At 36.0% G+C, this 17,033-nt stretch overlaps 1 protein-coding gene across 2 annotated transcripts in view; it reads right to left on the reverse strand.

Moving 5' to 3' along the window:
* Positions 1-7,234, reverse strand: part of LOC117314625 (rap1 GTPase-activating protein 1-like) — a 257,542-nt gene extending 250,308 nt beyond the window's left edge. Inside the window, exon 1 of one of the 2 annotated variants that reach the window (XM_033868694.1) lies at positions 7,183-7,234. The gene's annotated coding sequence lies outside the window, so the exon portion shown is untranslated. The remainder of the gene's footprint in view (positions 1-7,182) is intronic. The other variant, XM_033868693.1, reaches the window with a different exon arrangement.
* Positions 7,235-17,033: the final 9,799 nt, after the last annotated feature.

The raw sequence follows: 17,033 nt of genomic DNA on the forward strand, positions 1-17,033 counted from the left end.
CTGCAAAATTCAGCAGTGAAGTTTAAATTTGATGCTATCTTCATGGAAAAAACAATTTAAAAATCGGATGAAATTTTCGTTGTTCCTTTTTTCGTATGAAGCTGTTGAATCTAGCCATGTGATTGTTATGACCAAATTGTTTCAGGGGAATTATTGAGTCAAGAGTCTAGATTTTCCATTATTGGTAATTATTGGCCATCATACTCGTCTGTAAAACAGCTCCCCATTACGATAAGGAGCAAGCCACTCGCCTTACTTAACATTCCACTCTACATGTAACGACTATTGGCGATGATTTACGAGGATCAGGCTCGCAGAGATAAAGTATATATGTCCTGCTGCTTACAGTGTATTAATCATCAGAGATTTAATTGTGACAGAGAGTATTAATCATCAGAGATTTAATTGTGACAGAGAATTTGAAAAAAAAGGTGGGTAGATTAGTCAACAAATGATGTTGGAGAAAATTCTTCGATTAAAATGATTTTGTACACAACACCAATATCATTAAAAACAACTATGTTTTGTGTATAAGCGTTTTTCATGGAATAGTTCAGAGAATGCAAAACAGTGTATGCGGTTTCCCCCCCGATACTTTTTAAATTCTATGAACTGTTTACAATGACATAGATAGTCAATATATTTTCCTGCAATGCCAATTGTAGCTAAAAGTTGTTTTCTTTACAAAATAGATGGATCCGTTACCTAGAGAATCCATCAATTCAATTCGTTGTTCTATACATAAGAATGCGTGTCATGTGATCAAAAGTTCCAACCACTTAACTGAACAGTGGTTCATTATTTATAAACATTTCATTTGAATCGCATAAATTACAAGTAATTATATGTCTCGCCTGTCTAGCTTTGTCAATGTTGTAAGTTTTCAGGTTTTGTTACGGGTCTTGCTGTACGAACTGGTCAATTTTAAGGGAGATAACTCTTCGATAATTTGAAATGACATAAACCTTTTTTCCAATATTTGAAGTTACTTCTTCATATAATACAACAATTAAAGTAAACATGTATTTGCAAATATTGGTGATTAGTTACTTATTTTTATGACATGTTTCGATTTTACGACATGTAGTTTGTCGGCGTGATCTAAAGGACCACAAACATGTCTGTCACACAACGGTGATTGGATATGGAATTACGTCTTTATCTCAACAAAGTTGTTTTGGTGTGTGTTCATAAACTAACAGGAAAAGACAGCAGTTTGTATCTCGGCTAGACCGTGAATCAACAGTATGACACTCAGGCCTACCCACTGGAAGTGGAAGTTAAACATCATGGAAAAGACAGTGATGGTGCATATTACAGTTGAGCTATAATCATTTGATATGAATAGCCATTTTGGTGCATAATTCACTAGAATTTCAGTATTTTTTCCATAAGCAACCAAAAAACCTCCACATAATAGTATGGAAGAACCATATCTACATTATAGACATGTGTATATATTGATGCATTGCAAAACAAACATCAAATTTAGCAAAATGACTAATTCTCAAAATTCACCAAAATGTGTCCTAACCCAAAATGTCACTCTTTCTTAGAAGTGCAAATAAAATATGTACATCTGATTTTTTCATAGAATTCATTCCAATTTCACGATAAAATAATCTGAAGAAGCAATAAATATGTAATATTCATTTCTCAAAATCTAGGAATTTTAATTAAAAAATATAGCAAACAATTAAAATTCATGTAATCTGTAGAATGGGATGATATGTTCATACCACAATGCAACTATATTCCAGGTTTGGTTGAAATAACGTTGACACTTTTTGGTTGAAATAACGTTGACACTTTTTGGTTGAAATAACGTTGACACTTTTTGAAAAACTGAGCTAAACACAAACTGTAAGTAAAGTTTCCCAGCATCCCTAATTTCCAGAGTCACTGGACCATAAATTCTGGATGATATTCCGTAAATGAAGGCTGTGTTGAGATGTCCACTATATGATCTGACTGGATGATATTCCGTAAATGAAGGCTGTGTTGAGATGTCCACTATATGATCAAACTATATACCAAGTTTGGTTAAAGTTCAGGACTTATACTTTTTGAGGAACAGATCTAAATGCAAAACGTTAAGTGAAACGTTGACGACACCAACGCCTACACAGAAAAGTAACACCACAGACTCACTTCGAGACTTCGTCGAAGGTGAAACAGAAATTATATCCATATATATATTCATACTTATGAGATAGTAGCTAAACGGTTATAAACTATCAGTTAAGGCACTTTTATTTAATAATGAATATCAACCAACTTCACTGAAACAGCTTCAGGAATTACAATTTTATTCCAGAACTGTTATATCTACTGATTTAAAATACTGGGTCAATGACCTTAAAATTTAAGTTCACCAATAAAAAGAGTGAACTGTTCAAGATCCATTCAATTTAAGGAAATGTGTCAAAACAAACAGTACTTAATGACCAGTGGGAAAAACAGTGAGTAGCCTGATAAGGATTCGTCCAGATACAAAAGGTCAAGTTGATCAGTCATGACCTTTGTGGTCCTGTACACAGTAGACAGGTGTTGATTGGCTGTATCTCAGAACCAAGGATTATCCTCCATCTGAAAAGTTTGAGATCTGATCCCTGCTATAAATGTCAGATAGAACATATCACTAACCACCATAGGGTTACTCCCCAGTCAATATACATGCACCATGTATCCCACAGCATCCCTCAAATATCTACCTAGTCATCGTGATTCCCTAAAACACATATTTTTTGTTAAGTCAGAACACACCTCTGATACCCTAGAACACTGTACACACATATATTAATCAATATGACATTGGAGACAATACATGTATATCATAATGGTGATTTATCACCCAAATTTGAACAATTGATGTCACAAAGACATTTTGTCCGAGATGACCCAGATTGGAATTATCCAACTGAAAATAGAAAATTACCAAAGTTAAGTTCCCTAAACCATCCCTTTCACTAAATAACCCATCCTAACCCCCCCCCCCCCCCCCCCCCCCCCCCCCCCCCCCCCCCCCCCCCCAGCTTATCTCAGCCAATTTCCACAAACTTAAAAATAAAATCTGCCTAACATCAATGTGGCTTCAAATATCTAGATCAAATTCCAAAGTCATGAGGTTTTCTTTAAAGATCTGTTCTTACTCTGATGTAGTAAAAACATTTCGTACAACTGAATGAACAGATAACATGGCTGTTCTGAACTGGTGAAATTTTTTTCTCAAAGAAATTTATGAATGAATGTAAGATATATCTTCATGTCTTCTCCGCAGAGGGCAGAGATATGTTGGGGTTGTAGGGGACAATGGCAGGCCCAAATCATATACATGATATATACAACCTTATTTTTACCCAAATTTTAGTATCTTACTCCAAAAAACTGTACGCAACACAGCATAGGATTCTTTGTCTTTTCAAACCTCAAGAATAAATTGTCAAATGATTCTTTTAAATGGAATTATATATACTTCTAAATACATCCATACTAATCAAATATCTTTGTAGGATTAAAGTCCTATTCAATGTTAAGAAACAATAGTGCATTGTTTTCTTTGTGGAGAATGAACACAGAAAAAACAATTTACCATTCCACCCCAGGGTAGGTATGATATACTCCAATAATCATTCATATATCAGTTTAAAATGATCCTGGACTATTGTAATTAAAACACTTACCTGTTTTATAGAAAATTCTTGTGATATAAATAATCCAAAATTTCAGAATGCACTCCTTCAATGCACACTTTTTTAAAGCACTGCACTTTTTATAAAAACCGTTACTTTTTGTGACGTCTAAATGTGTTCGCAGCCTTTAACACAGCACGTGAATGAAATCCTGGCCAGCTCCAGAGGACCTCGAGGCCAGCCCACACTAGGGAAGCCACTTTAATGAGACACACATGTTAAAACAGTATTAGCTGGCACCAGTATCTGCCAATATTACGCAAACTCTATTCAGCACTGACAGCAAGCACGTAGTCGGCTACACTTCCATCTTCTTTCCGGAGCGGAAGCCTCCGGAATAATTCTTGGAATAATTCTCGGACAGAATAACATCATGTATATCTATATCTATATGGATAATCCAAAATCAGGAGAAATCCCAGAAAACCCTAAAAGGCCTTTTTACCCCTAAACTAAAGCTTTAAATACACCAGTAATTTTGGAGGGATGTCCTATAGGCTAAAAAGCATTGAAACATAAATATAATATGTGCAGCTACAAATTTCTGAAAATCTATCAATAATACTCGCGAATCAGAAATTAAGCTGGAACATTCAGGGTTCAACTTCTTACACCCGGAGTATATTCTGAAAATCTATCAATTACGCTCGCGAATCAGAAATTAAGCTGGAACATTCGGGGTTCAACTTCTTACACCCGGAGTATTTATGATTACAAGTGTAGTGTAGTAATCGACTGTTTATTTAACCTGGGCAGGCTACAGGCCCAGTATCAGGGATTATCAGTGGAACGCCAATGGTTTCTATAAGGAAATTGGCATAAACCTACCAGTATACAGATATCAGGGATGTTATACTTCTAGGTCCGATATTGGAAATGATACATTGTGTCAGTATATAGGTAGACACCCAGCTGGTGTTTCCTACGATTTCCTTATGACAGAGAATTCGAACACCATGATAATTCTAGTTATACAGTTAATCTTGTACAAAAAGTTTACAGAGAGATACAGCTCTGAGTTCAATTTTTTTTATGGCGACTATAAGTAATAATAGCTTGTTTATATACGAGCCCCACGGCTGTCATCCAAATCAAAGATTAAGAAGTATGCACAACCATTCAGAAAAATACATTAGGTGTTTACACGCCTGTCTGATCAATCATGATCTAGCTCTTTTTAGAAACAGAACTCTTTGTTTTCTGCGAGAAGATACAGCGGAAGTTTAACAAGAGCCATTTGTCTTTTACATCAGTTTGAACAATGTGTGTTATGTCAAAATACCGAGAATTAAAAACAAACCGTTCGCAATATAAATAAAGATTTCAATATTTGTATTGTGAAAGATAAATAAAGATTTCAATATAGTATTGTGAAAGATAAGACTTTTTTCTTGATAATTAAAGGGATATTCCTTTCCTTGAAAGGACACTTAGGGGTGGTGGGGTGGCTCAGTGGTAAAATACTTGTCTTAAACTTAGGCAGCAGGGGTTTGATTCACTAATTGTACATGGAAAGGTATATTGGCTCACCTGCCTGACCACATGGGTTTTATTCAGGATTGGATTCCTTGTGCACTTCCATCTGGGCCACAAGGGTGATTAATGTACGGTAAGTTGATGAAACTCAGCTGTTTCACAATTTTAGCAAAATAAATAAATTTTACATTTTAATCTTAATATAATTTTAACATTTTTTTACATAACTTTTCTGTTTCTATTATAAATAACGATTCATTTTCTTCACATAATTTTGTTCACAAACCAAAACAGCTAATAAGCCCGATAGTAATTATACAGCTCATACTCGAGATCTAATTCTAATAATTCAGAAACCATTTCATCCACTACATTAGTTTCTATACAAGTTCTCCTCTAAACCATAATAATACTTTTAATGAAGGAGAATTTTACAGAGATCCCTTAAAAGTTGAAATTTCTATAATTAAGAAATATTTTACCAAAGCCACACAGAAAAACGATGTGATGATGAACGGATATCTATGGACCAGAAATCCCTTGCTGATAAAATCAATTTCCACTCTGATGATGAAATCTTTTTCATTACGATGAACAAATCATTTCCAATGCGATAATAAAATAATTTCCACTGCGATAATATGAAGATTAATTCCTGTCAAAATCATCATGGATATTAAGTTTCCATTTTATCAGCCGACTTGCACACGGAACAATGGATTTAATGACAACAAAAACCATTCATTAAACAGGGAATCAGACTTGAGGAATTTGAAATATTTTGATGATGATCGAGGACTGGTATGATCCATTGTTTGATGTCTCTTTGGGTTAAATGTTAACACCCTCAAGGGTAGGTAACTCATCGGCTTATGTATATATCCTGTACCCAGGGTGGTTATAGATGGCACAGTGGTAAAACATCAAATCTAACGGACCAGGGTTTGATTCCAAAATTTGACCTGAATAGGTACAGGGTCACCAGACCGCTAGGTCTTCTCCGGATACCCCAGATACCCCGGATACCCCGGATACCCCGGATACTCTGGATACCCCGGATACTCTGGACACCCTGTATATTCCGGATACCGATACCCCGGATACTCTGGACACCCTGTATATTCCGGATACCGATACCCCGGATACTCTGGTTTCCTCTACAGTGAAATCACTTGGGTACTTCCATCTAGGCCATAAAGAGCCATTAGCATAATTATGTTGAAATAACTTGTTTTGCAATTTTGTAAACTAAAGTTTATGGTATATACAAGCCAAGCATCTTCTAGGACTTGATTAATTAGAAGAAGTTGTTTTACACAATTTGACCCCTTTGACCTTGAATATGAGTCAAGGTCATATATTTTCACAAACTTTGATGGGTCGTCATCCCAGGGTTCTACCAGATTCTACCTGTTCGGTGGATCAGAAGATGGTGAGATTTATAACAAATATGACCCCTGTTACCTTGAATATGGGTCAAAAGATCTACCCTTTGACCTTCAATATGGGCCATGGTCATTTATTTTATCAAATTAAGTTGGCCTCTATCCCAGGAACCTGTAAGACAAATATTATTTTAGGACTTTTTGGTTTTGAAAATAAGTCATTTAATGTTAATGACACAGACACAGGCAATGGATTCTACACCAAAGCATAAGCTAACATGGCCAAAATCCTTTTGGCATGTGATTTTAAAATTTGAGGAGACTTCCCCAAACTGGGGAGGGCGACTGGTTAACTGGGTAAGTCGAGTGATTTGTGCTTATCATTTAGAACTTCTTCTAGGTACATGTAATCTAGTAAAAATGAACTTCAACTGTTTATATTTCAACTATAACACAAAGCATTAATTAGGTTTAACAATGAAAACAGCATCAGAAGTACAGTAAGAAAAGACATTTTAACTGGAATCCCAAAGGTACAATGTTGCTACCTTATAACAAGTTTTCAAAATGAAAGAAAATGTATAGTTAAAATATTCTAATTACACAAAAAACTGTATCAACTTACTTACATTGTACATACTGGGTTTGTCCTCACTTTCTGTGGTTCAGGATGAGCAGAGTTATCTCCCTTGCTACACTACAAAATTTAAAAAGATGCAACACTTTATCACTGTGATGATAAAAACTTGGATACTGTCTGCTCTGCTTTCATCTTATTTCCAATTAATTATTCATCAATCAGATTAAAGATATTTAATGTTATGAAAATTACCTTTTTCTGAAAAATAAAAAGACAAAAATAATCTACTATGTAAATATTTTATTAGACTTGTGCAAATCTAGTGGTATTCAATATTCAAAACCATCCACGTCTTGGGAAACTTTTATGTAACTCCAAAATCCTCTATCCCTCAACTGACTTCTTTGTTTTTAAGATTATATGCTGTCTTTTCTTGATATAAACACATTTTTAACAATTAAATTAAAATTGAATGCTCTTAGAAACCTAGCATTTATAACTGACAAATGATTTTTAAGTAAACTTACAAATGATGTTTCTTTTGAAAAATTTCTTCAGTTGTAGAAGAAAAATGGAACCTGTTCAGTGAATACATTAATAACAGGTGTGAAATCGTGGACAATGCATGGGTACCATTCTGGTTGTGTGCAGGTGTCGGACCTTGTCATCACGGCTGTTATAATCCGATCTACAAATATCCATTAAGAGGGTCAACACAGCAGTGAATGGTCGAATTGTTAATGGTCAAACTGTGAATGGTCAAATTGTGAATGACCATTCATTAATAGATTCTCAGATAAACACTATTGGAGAATCTATTAATTCTCTTTAACAAATTATTTTCTTTGCTACAAAGAGACTGACCGGTCACTCTTGAAGGACTTCTAATGATTAGTATTGATAATCTATATAATCCTTCTAATTTAATTAGCTGAACATCCATATTTTATTATAGAATGAATGAACATTAAATAATATTGGTGTAAAATATTTGAATTTGTGTAGAATTTTTTATGACTCAGGTATTTTTACAATTATTCAGAAAGTAGTTCCAAGAAACTCTTTATTAATTTTTATCTTTATTTTCATTTGCTTCCCTTTGTCTAGGTGAGTTTGAGGTTTTCAGCAAGTTTTTAAGGACATTCATGGGAGTTGATAAGTTTGTGATATATATAATCAATAAACACCATCAGTGTTTTTTTTTCACAAATATTACATGAAAGAAAACGACCTTGCTTATTCCCTTTAAGGTGCTTCAGTACACTTGTGCAGAGAAAGATTTGAGAAATAACCGAACGGTTTCAGTTTGTAATCAATGATGAACCCCTCCGGACTAATGTTTTGATGCGATATATTTGTTAGTTACAAAAACATTAAAAATATAAAATTATAAATTATAGAATTCAGAGAGCTTCTCCAAAATATAGTTATCTATGTCATGCCAGATTTTTGTTGTTCAAATGATCAAAATAGTGTTGTATTGATAATTTTCATGATAAAATCGGCTATTTATATTCAAGTAAAACCAAATAAACTGTCTAATTTGAGCATTTTCTCATTGTTTTTTTAACAAAAAAGCCTGGCACGACAGATAAACACTTATACAATGATATTATTGTAACTGTTTCACAAAAAAAACATTTTTGATAAGCTGTCTGAATTCTTTAGTTTTACATTACACACAAAAAGGCATGTAAGTTAACCAGACATAGGATGATAGGTTAATTAGTGTGTAGCGAACATGTGTAGACTTATTCAAGGTGTGTCTTGACACAGACGATCCAGTTACTTGTGCACGTGCATTACCATTCAGACCAAACGTTCGTCACTAGGTCAACTTTTTTTTCAAATTTTCATACAAAAGTTTTTAGCCAATTACTTATCAACATCATGCAGTCATTCGTTGATATCAACTACTTGGCATAAATATATTAATTATATACGCTTTTAGGATTCCGTTATTTTATTTGATGATATTGAATATTTATGCTGGCATAATATGGGAGTACAAGTGTTATGATCCACTTAAATTGACTTCTGTAATAAATGTGCAATATTCATTTGGCAATACTCACTGAAGTCTTTAAAATATATTAAAAGAAAAAAAAGACTTACATTTACCAGTTGATACTGAAGATCCATAATAAGTGAAGCGCTGATTTCTTGATCCATGATTTCATGCAACAATTTTGAAATACTTCCATAGTTGTACTGTTGTTTATGAAATAGATATGTAACATACATTACACACAGTATTAAACATCTACCTTCTATTGTTTAAACATATTTGTTTACATACACTGTACTACGTACCACATACACAATTAGCTAGGGATATCGGAGTTATCAATGATACACACTAGCTATCTCCACGGTTTCCAGTTGAAATCATTTATCATGTTTGTATAATGCGATGAACATTTAAATTTCGCCTTACATTTTTGACAAATTGGATTCGATGACAATTTGCCTGATTGTATCATCCGTCAGCAAATTAAATGCGACATTTGGCATTTTTATACCACGAGTCCCCATTTTGACCCAGATTGAATATCCAATCGTAATTATATTTTTACCTGTGTTCGTTATCAACTCACCTGACATGTCCTATTTTTCACAAACTGACTCTCCACGAATAGCACGTGCATTTGCTGCGGGATATGTATAGTACAGTAGTAAGGGCGCGGGATTTGAAATAACAACTTCTGTTTCTTTTTGATGCTTTAGTTGCAATTTTTAAGATCATATCATTATAATTAGCTTATAGAGAATCTTAAACTTTTGGAGCCTGTAATCGTGTAAAGTATGTAAATTTGGTATTGTACAAAAATTACAACAGCCTATTATTGTTTTAATCTATCATAATGAATCTTTTATAGGAGATAAAGCATCTTAAATTATTATATTTAAAACAATGGAATAAAAGGCTATTCAAGTCCAAATGTAGTTGTTTCATGTTGATGTCAGTATAGAATATTGTATGTTCTCCATCAGAAACCATCCTCAGAGTACGAGCTACATGTAGTATAATAAAAAATATTTTAGATTTTTTTTAATCCCCCTCGGCCCATCAATTTCCAGTCCCATCCCTGCAAAAACAGACACTTGTCACCAGGACGATTTAAGTATTCGATACAACAGTCTTTTAATTCTAGTACGTGTATGATTAGCAACCGCTTATACGCGCTCAGAAAAGACTGGTCGAAGTGTCCTCTGATCCTCACACCGACGACAGGTTTTGAATAGGTCCAATATATAGTCGTCCATTCTGTCCAAAATGTCCGTCGGCCTGATCGTCCGGCCAGAATAAAACAAACTATTATATAATGCTGAGATTTTGGTACATTTACTTGTATTAAGTAATAAACGTTAAAACTAGAGTAACTAATTATAAAAGAGTTCGAATTCTTCTCTATAATCGACAAAATACCTTTCGAACAAGTCAATTAAAACTTTATAAAAAGTCCTTGGTTCTCTCAAAAGGAGCTGCTAATTTAGGACCAAGGTCTGAATTTTGAATTTGTCCTATTGAAACTGCATTAACTACTCAAGAATGTATTTACCTAAAAAGGGTATACTTTAAAATAAAAACTTTAGGATCAAGAAATCAGCGCTTCACTTATTAAATGTTTATGGATATACAGTATCAACTGAGAAATGTAAGTCTTTTATGAAAAAGCACGTGAGAGAACTGTTTTCTGAAAGTGTTGGTGGTATTGTCGATAATCTAGACGCTAGCAATTCGAAGCCATATTGGAGATTAGTTAAGACTGTATTTAAGCAATCTGGAAATCAAGAAATAATTCCGCCTTTAGTTGATGGTGTTGCCGGAAATGTATAAGTTGAGGATTTTGGGAAAGCTTATACATGTATTTTGAATATTTACTTTTTTATTTCTGCAATAAATGATAGTGAGAAGATTTTACCTTTTTGAATGATTCTATTATAGTTAGTAGAGTGCTATTTGTGACAATTTTGAAATCCTAAAGTTAGGGTTATGCTAATATAAGTCATCGTGTTAGAATTTACTGCGAGTTCTCTGTGTAAGTCATTGCCCTTCTTTTCAATATGTCATTAAACTGCAATACTTTCCCGGAAACATCGAAAAGGGGCATTGTTCTACCGTCTCAAAGGGAAATGGACACGAGGTGCCTTATCACATTGTAATAATGTATAGCTGAAGTTGATATACCAATCTATACAAACTTTTATCAAAAAAGCAAACGTTTTTAAGATCATGTCTGTACCGGTTTATGAAAAGAGTACACCCCAGTTTTTTGAGTTATTGCTCAATAACGTAAAAAAAATATTACAGTTCTTCGCGGTTTATGAAAAGAGTACACCCCAGTTTTTTGTGTTATTGCTCAATAACGTAAAAAAATATTACAGTTAACCCTTATAATTTAATTAACAACGATAAGAAACATTTTCATTAAGTTTAACATGTTTAGTTTGCTTCAGATATTAAAAAACACATCGATAACTACAAAATCCCGTGAACAACGATTACTCCGCTAACGTCACAGTCATTATTTATGTTATGAGATGATAACATAATTTTTTTGAGCCAATGAAAATGCTTGTTACAAGCAAAATTAAATTATATTGTGATAACTAGTGCCAAATCCAACTGAAACATTTATGACATTAAAATATGTTCGAATCAATACACAGACTGCTGTAATATATTATATCATCAATTTCATCATCGGTTTAAACCACGCCTAGAAATAGATACTGCCTGTCAATTAAAATGGCGTGCGGTATTGTCTCGTGGGGCGATAACCAATCAAATACCTCATGAGGATCTCAATGTTGATTGAGCATGCGTGAATTTGTTAAGATTCGTTTGCAAATAGTGTCGTCTGCACAAAAATGCAGCCATATTTGAAAGTTCGAAGTTGCCAAAGTATGAACAAGAAAGGAAACGAAATTGGCTTATGAAGTTCTGACGATGAAAAACAGCGGTATACAACAACACAGGAATGAAGGTAATGCATCTTATTGTGAACAATTTAAGTTGGAATATCAACATTCGCTTTATTTTTATCGAAAGAAATGTCATCTTTAACCCCAAAATTGTTTCCATCACAAAACTTTTTATCCCGCCAATACCCAACATTGCGATACCAGGGTGTTAGCATCCAATGGCGATGTCGTTTAACAAAAGGGATGCATGTCTTATGACTCAAACTGCACTTTGGTAATGTTACTGAAACTGGCATTTTGGCTATATTATTTAAGTGATAATTGGTTTCCATTAAAAAAAAAAAAGATGAAAATGCATGAAGTAACGGGGAATAATGATAAATGTTGACATATTTTTTGTCACGTGAGTGTAGGTACTTAATAACAAGCTTCAAAGTGACAAAACGCCAATGCTGTCCTAATTGTCCTCGCGAGGTGCATGACATAATCTATTTCGGATCCTGAATTTGATTGCTGTGTACTGGCGGCGACATTTTAACGCGAGATCGGCTAGCAGCTAGATTTAGACGTCCGGCAAATTGGATCTGCCGTGATCACTTTGGGGAATATACATTTTTATCCCCTTCAGAACGCGTTTGCGAGGGCTATCAAATTGTGCTTCACAGTCCCTGCATCTGTCCAAGGGGCTTTCCCGGGCTAACAACTTAAAGCTGTTCCACTCGACTCCCACAAAACTTTCTCTATGTATTAGGTTAATGCCCTAGTGGCGCCATTCCTAATGACGACATTTCATTTTTATAGTGTTTCTGTTACCATAGAAACAATCAAAAACAAGGAATTACTGTTGACTTCTCTTTATGGGCTACAATTTCGAAACTGTTCCATTCAACTCCACAATATTCTCTATATATTTAGTGCCCTAGACTCGGGCTAGTTGTGCCTTTTCAAGTGAAACCCTTATAGAATCTATATCAAGATATGAACACTTACTATACGGTTGATATATATGTGTCATATTTGGGTTTTCATACCAACAGCTGGACACTTTGCAGCTCCTTGTTTTTTCGTTGTTTGTTTTCTCTCTTTAGTTTATTGTTGGTTTTATGACAACCCCTGATTACATAACTGTTTGTACAAAGGTAGAAATAAAATGCGTTCAAATGTAAAAATAAAACAACAAAAAAAGACAAAAACAAAACAAAAAAGACCGAGAGGCCTATTGTGCCTGTATCGCTCACCTGGAAATGTCAGTGAATGGTAATACTTTTCCTATTTTGGATCTGCCTCACATTACCATATACAGCGATACCGCCAATTATTTAGCAAAAGAATACAAATATGTATACGGTTAATACTTTGAATCCCTTTGATGTCGTACACAGCTCGGCGACTCTTATCAGGCAAAACTATCGTGATTGGTTGACCAATCAGTGTACATCACAAGATTCTTCTGCTAAATAACATGCGGTATCGCTGTATTAAGCTTTCCTTAACTTACAGCTTTCTGGTTCCAAAAAAGACGCAAAGCAAATTAACCTCAAAAGCACATAACCAAACATATTTTACCAACTGACTTCCTTTATTTGGGCTTTGTCAGGTCCATGATTTATGGATTTGAATTTGATCAAAATCCGTTCAGCCGTTCAGGGATAGTAGTGATCTAAAGGATTTTTCATGGTGCCACACCCTATACAACATTGGTTCTCCTTTGCCAAATAATGTTCCAGACCGATTTTTATCGAAATCATTCAGGACTACTGTACATATGTAGTAGCTTTCTACAAGGATTTGTTGATGGACATCACACAGATGCCGGAGGCTGCTCCATAGCATCGTCGGACCAGGTCAGCTAAAAAAGGGAAGAAAAGAAAAAAAATCTTTTAAGTTAAGTTAAAAGCTGTAATTGACCCGAAACATGATATGCATTCCATACAAGCTTCAAACGCAATATCCAGATGTAGATGATGAGGGTTTGTAATATGGATGGATAATTTGTGACTCGAACCCCGCTTGGGTTTTGTTTGTGCTATCAAATTACAAAAGTGTATAGAACAACTCATTATGTTTCTTTTCACATTGAAGCTCTGGAATTTCAAAAATTAAACAATATACATGTATGTTGATGGATTCATGTGGTGGAACATTTGTCTTGAAACAAAAGAAAACAGACTGTATCTTGATATGTGGTTAAGAGCGTAGAAAACACTATTAAATACTTCATTCCTGCTCATTTGCTTTGTCTTGTTATTCTAGAATGTGTACATGGGTGTGATTCAAGGTATAACAGGGGTAACGATCACATGCGCTCTCTCCATTGCTGAAAGTGGAGTACGAACACGTACCAAATAGTGCCTAAATCACACAGATCCCCGTGTATGAAAAGGGAACTTCTTACAACCAACTATATAAGCGTAGTCTCAATTTATAACACTAATTCGCCCTAGGTGTCCAACAATTGCAATATGTATTGACATTTTGAAATACTGTTCCTCGTTACTTTGTTATTCAAGGACCTGCTACGATTTCCCTGATAGACGTTGACGGAAACATGTACAGTACAATACAAGGTTTCCATGGCGATGAAGATAATGGGACGTTTTATGATCGACATCATGATATCACTTGGAAATGTTCTATTTTCTTGTGTTATACGAAGTAAGACGTGTTCAGTGCTGACCGATATTTATATATGCCCAATGAAGCGACTTATAATCCGTGTTGACCTTTGTTTGGCGGGGTCATCAACAGAGCAGATAACGCTTACCCTCCCGGAACACCAAGTCCTATTCTTGTTCTTTCCTTGGTGTCGCACATCATCTTCTTTATCAATTCCATGTCAATATCATTATCCGATTGTTTAAACTTGTATTAACATAACGTAAATGTTTTTTAAGTCTGCTTTCAAATGTGCATAAACACAAGACTGTGAAAAAGTTGATTTTACAGTTTTAGTATTAAACACAACATTCCAAACCCACGAGACGGCGTGCAGCATTTGTATACACTGGAACCTTCTTTGTCTGGACCCTTATGTTTGTGTGTACAACAGAACCTCGTTAGTCTGGACATTTTGATTTGTGTGCACAGCAGAACCTTTTTAGTCTGAACACCTGTTTGTGTGTACTGGAGAACATTGTTAGACTGAACTAAGTACCAATATTTGGTCTAATGTACTGCAGCAGAAATATATCCATATAAAAACGAGTGGCCCATGGACCTTAACGGTCATCTGACTCTAAACATTGTAGTACACATACTCAGCAGCAAGTATACTGTTGGCCATCGTGGATTTTGGACCGACCAGAAAAATAACACTGGGTAAGGACCATCTACCAAGTTTGAGCTGAAAAAGGTGTTATTCAGGAAAAAAACATAAATGTGCGATCAAGTTACAAAATGGCTGCCGTGGCTAACGTGTTCAAATTTTTACGAGGCTGAAAAATAACAACACTTTGTTGGCCTTATAAATACTAGCCAATTTCCAGCTCAAAGTCACTAGTAGAACTGGAGAAGAGTTTAGGATGTATTTTTATCAAGATAGCTGTCATGGTTGCCATCTTGGATTTAGGATCGTCCCAGAAAATAACAACACTTGGTCATCCTAGCATGCTACTGGCCCAATGGTCAATGACTGAGGAGGAGTTGTCATCCTAGCATGATACTGGCCCAATGGTCAATGACTGGAGAGGAGCTAGTATTTATAAGGCCAACAAAGTGTCGTCATCCTAGCATGCTACTGACCAATGGTCAATGACTGGGGAGGAGTAGTCATCCTAGCATGCTACTGACCCAATGGTCAATGACTGAGGAGGAGTCGTCATCCTAGCATGCTACTGGCCCAATGGTCAATGACTGGGGAGTCGTGTTCCTAGCATTATACTGGCCCAATGGTCAATGACTGAGAAGTCGTTTTCTTAGCATGCTACTGGTCCAATGGTCCATTACTGGGGAGGAGTCGTTATCCTAGCATGCTACTGACCAAATGGCCAATGACTGGGGAGAAGTCGTTGTCCTAGCATGCTACTAACCAAATGGTCAATGACTGGGGAGAAGTCGTTGTCCTAGCATGCTACTGACCAAATGGTCATTAACTGGGGAGGAGTTGTAACCTAATTAGCATGCTACTGACCAAATGGTCAATTACTGGGGAGTAGTCGTCATCTTAGAATGCTACTGACCCAATGGTCAATGACTGGGGAGGAGTGGTCATCCTAGCATGCTACTGACCCAATGGTCAATGACTGGGGAGGAGTGGTCATCCTAGCATGCTACTGACCCAAAGGTCAATGACTGGGGAGGAGTGGTCATCCTAGCATGCTACTGGCCCAATGGTCAATGACTGGGGAGGAGTCGTTATCCTAGCATGCTACTGGCCCAACGGTCAATGACTGGGGAGTTGTAATCTTAGCATGCTACTGACCCAATGGTCAATGACTGGGGAGGAGTCGTCATCCTAGCATGCTACTGACCCAATGGTCAATGACTGGGGAGGAGTCGTCATCCTAGCATGCTACTGACCAATGGTCAATGACTGGGGAGGAGCCGTCATCCTAGCATGCTACTGGACCAATTGTCAATGACTGGGGAGGAGTCGTCATCTTAGCATGCTACTGACACAATGGTCAATGACTGGGGAGGAGTCGTCATCTTAGCATGCTACTGGCCCAATGGTCAATGACTGGGGAGGAGTCGTAACCTAATTAGCATGCTACTGACCAAATGGTCAATGACTGGGGAGTAGTCGTCATCTTAGCATGCTACTGACACAATGGTCAATGACTGGGGAGGAGTGGTCATCCTAGCATGCTACTGGCCCAATGGTTTGACTGGGGAGGAGTGGTCATCCTAGCATGCTACTTACCCAATAGTCAATGACTGGGAGGAGTCGTTATCCTAGCATGCTACTGGCCCAATGGTCTGACTGGGGAGGAGTGGTCATCCTAGCATGCTACTGGCCCAATGGTCAATGAT

The sequence above is a fragment of the Pecten maximus genome, chromosome 16 (assembly GCF_902652985.1).
Source record: "Pecten maximus chromosome 16, xPecMax1.1, whole genome shotgun sequence".
Lineage (NCBI taxonomy): Eukaryota > Metazoa > Mollusca > Bivalvia > Pectinida > Pectinidae > Pecten > Pecten maximus.